Source organism: Perkinsus marinus (assembly GCF_000006405.1).
Source record: "Perkinsus marinus ATCC 50983 genomic scaffold scf_1104296939894, whole genome shotgun sequence".
Taxonomy (NCBI): Eukaryota; Perkinsozoa; order Perkinsida; family Perkinsidae; genus Perkinsus; species Perkinsus marinus.
Genome location: NW_003213014.1, coordinates 84,546 through 88,569, shown reverse-complemented (window position 1 = coordinate 88,569; position 4,024 = coordinate 84,546).

Below are 4,024 nucleotides of genomic sequence, written 5' to 3'. Positions count from 1 at the left end.
CATGTCGGAAGGCTGCAGCAATATCGGTCTCGATCCAGACTAGGTCATCGGAAGTGTCTCGCAGCATAGCAGTCATATGCTGTATCATCAAAGCAGCCGACATAAGTCCAGGCAGAGCAATAGTCTCCGTACACTTCAAACGCTCGTTGACTCCCGATCTGCGAAGGTCATCAATGAGGCGGAGTTTACCAGACGGTTTAACCACACATGCTAGCTTTGTAAGGACAGAATCCGCTGGGGGAGTGTCAAGTCGTTGCATATGGTAATGAGACACTTCTGAATCCAAAGCCTCTCGGACTTGGTTAGCAAGGTTCTCGCACGACTGATAGTTCTGCCAAGATTGTGCCGACCAGAGGTCCAAAGAAAAACCGGTATGTTTCGGGCCTTGATCCGGTGGCCATAATCCCGAGGGTGAGATAGGATAGCGCACCCCAATATTGCAACCATGTTGAATCTCATCGCAAATGAGAGTATCCTCACGCTCACCGGGCACGGAAAGATCACGTAGAAGAGCTTTGATCAGTTGTGCACGCAAGGGGGACTCAGGAGCAGTATCAGTGGAGCAGCTGAGAAGTTGTGACCAATGGTAGGCAAGCCGAGAGGCAGCTGGGAGAACCTTATCCTTCAGCAAGGTCTGGAACTCCTTGTTGGTACCTTGAGTCGTTCGATCAGAATTCAACCATGATGTAAATGCAGTATTGAAGGGATCTGCATCTAGCAGGGAGTCAACTTCGTGATCGAGAGCATCTCGTATGGGGCGTAACATAAGTATGGATGTAGATGGGTAGTTTGCGAACCAATGGCATAGCGAGGCCCGTGACGAACCATCGGTTAGTTGATCCATACAGTCTGTTTGGCGGTCAAGCTCACTCATCCGAGCTAGGGAAGCATAGTAATCAAGTTGAGTTTGACGCAGATCAGTAGGGGACTCTGTGTTGAAGAAGAGGGCTCCTTGTCTTTCACGGGCATCTTGCGTACGATCACGACGAAGGCGTCGTAAGGCATTTCGTCGTTGATTGCTTACTGCGGATCGAGAGTGGTGCGGACGATTGCGGGCCATGAGAACAAACCAAAAAAAAGGGGGAAAAAAAAATCTTGCTCTTCTTATCATTTTCGTGCCTGTCCTGGATACGACAGACTTAGCATCCTCTCTCCTCTTTGGCGAGCAAAGAACTGAGAGCGTCCACAGTTCTCTTGTGAGGTGTCACATCAGGCCCATTGTTAGACTAACAATGTTAGTGGTAAGCGCATGTACTTCATGCTGTGCTGTCGACGAGTTATTATCAACATCAGCAGGGTAGTGTTGTCGTCACCTATCTCCCCATTGTGAGTCGTCATCCCCCGGCAGAAAAACCCTATCGCTGAGCTAAACATCGACAATGCTCATATCAACTATCATCACGAGGATCTCTGTCCTCCTATTAATCATCATTATCGACATCATCATCGTTGAGTGCATCGTCATCGTTATTGTTGCCAATAATTTGTTGGAATCGTCATAGTCATCGCTAGAAACTTCACGATTATAAACGTCAGTGACGTTACGTCACCACGTGAGCACAGAGTATTATCATCGAGATCTTCACTATCATCATCAATGCCGTCATTATTATCGGCTTTAGCATCATCATCATCGTTATGATCCTAAACATTGCGGAACGAGCGAAGCGAGCGGAGCATATACCGCAACAACAGGCACTTTCGCGTTGTGCGTGCGTGCAGAATTATTCCGGCTTAACTACGAAGCGTGGGTGGCTATCAGATAGATCGAACGACTTCTCTATATGCAGAGGGTTTTTGGGAAAAATGGGAAAACTCGAACAGCTCGAAGAGATATGCAGGAAAATTTTAAAGACGGAGGAATGTCCTACCCAGGGATCGAACCGGCGACCTATGTCAAATTCATTGATCGAATCGATAGACGTGGACTAAGTGAGCTCCGCCCTTCGTCACGAAGGCCTAGTTACTATCATCATCGATGCCGTTATTATTATCGACTCTAGCATCGACGATGCTGCATCGTCATCACCATCATCATCATTATCATCATCATCATCATCATCATCATCATCATCGCTATGATCATAAATACCACTATCATCATCAATGCCGTCATTATTATCAGCTTTGGCATCCTGATCATAATCATGAACATCGGCGATGTTACATCGCTATCATCATCAATGCCGTTATTATTATCGGCTTGAGCAGTCATCATCATGATCATGAACATCGCTATCATGATCAATGCCGTTATTATTATCGGCTTTGGCATCATCATCATGATCATGAACATCGCTATCGTCAGCAATGCCGTTATTATTATCGACTTTAGCAGTCATCATCATGATCATTATCATCAACATCACCACACCCTGGTGGTTACAACTGTGGGGGCATCATCATATGATTCGTCTTGAGTAGCCGAGGAAGAGCAGTTAAGCGATAGCTCATCTAACACCTTATCTATTGTTATGGTACTAGTTAATGTCGTCAGAGAGAACGGGGCTAGTAGTAAAAGTAGGTGTAGGTCCAATAGAGCCAGTAGAAACAGTTATGGAGTAAGTGAGAATGGGGTTGACAGTTAAAGTGACAGTGTACGCACTAGAACTCGCACGAGCTCTTCCTCACTAAGGTCATAACTTTCTCCGCGGCGGATGTCCAAGACCGTCCATCGCAGGAAGAAAGCATACCCTGATGATGCCCCACAGGATTTATAATAATTCACTCATCTTCTTTGTATGTGATCTGTCTAGCCTCGATTGAAGTACTTAGGTATCTTCTATGTACTTCTCTGTGTGCGTTGTGTTCCTCTGTCGTCCAGGATTTCACTCTCGTCGATTCCTACGTAGGAATCACTACCAATATTCACTGAGTTCAGATAGCTCTCTAACGGATTAGAGGGTAAGACAGAAGAGGCAATCATTTTGTCAAAGTCGCACTCACTCTGCCGAAGAACTTTGAGTGTATCTGATACAAAGAAGTGGTCTCATGGAACATGCACAGCGTCGTGATTCAGGACACTGCTTTCGAGTTGTCTTGCGGTCTGCTACTACGAGTGATATTCTATCAACTTGAGAGGCCATGGAAGCTTTCTTAGAGGATGTCGATAAGGATTGAGGATTTATCCCAATCATTAAGACGCGGAGCTCTGCACTACTACGTAAGTTCAGAAGGGTAGGGACATATATATTAGTGGTAATGTATAATGGTAACCTAGTCAGGTGATTGCTATCCGATACCTTTCTCTGCTCCTCATTCAAATGCATTCCTTGATGAGGATGTAGCACGCAAGTGGCGACAACCCTGATGAGCTATAGCGTTTACTTGACGGTTATATCGAGGCTAATGGGTCCTCTCCTTCGCAGGCCGGCAGTGGTGTGGGAACTCTCGTCATTAGCATTAAATATATGGTGAAGGCGCTCAAGACTTGAGTGATAAAATGAATGTATGTTTTTGATCAACAGACATTTAACAATAGTATGGTAGAGTGTTCAGGGTAAACCAGCGAGCGAGTAAAGTTGATCTAACTATATCGGTGATGCCCACTCCTGCCCCCGAGTAGATCATCAACAGTTGCGTGCAGGTACTACCAGTTAGGAAGGCCATTCTAGAGGAAGCCGACAGACGCGTACCTTCGGTCACCTGGAGCTAATCCCGGTGGTTCTATCCCTTCACCAGGGATGTATTATCAATTGTCTATGGCGCTCGTAGATGTGCATATTGTGAACTCTCATGTAGGAGTCTCATCCATCGCATTGAGAAATGCCCTTAGCTGGAACAGGCCCAACGCCAGACGGCCCAACGCCAGACGGGCCTGCCGAGTGACGAGTTTATGAACGCTCAGCATTGGTGATAACAATAAAGTTACATGGTTACTCGCTACCATCCCGGATTTGTCTTTCTTGCGTTTCCCAAGTTTGTATCTCCTCGAAGTTCGCTATGACTAACACTGCGAGTCCCATCGAAGAACCCGTCCGTGAGGAGACGGAGGAAGATAAAGAATTCCAGCGGGCGTTGGAAC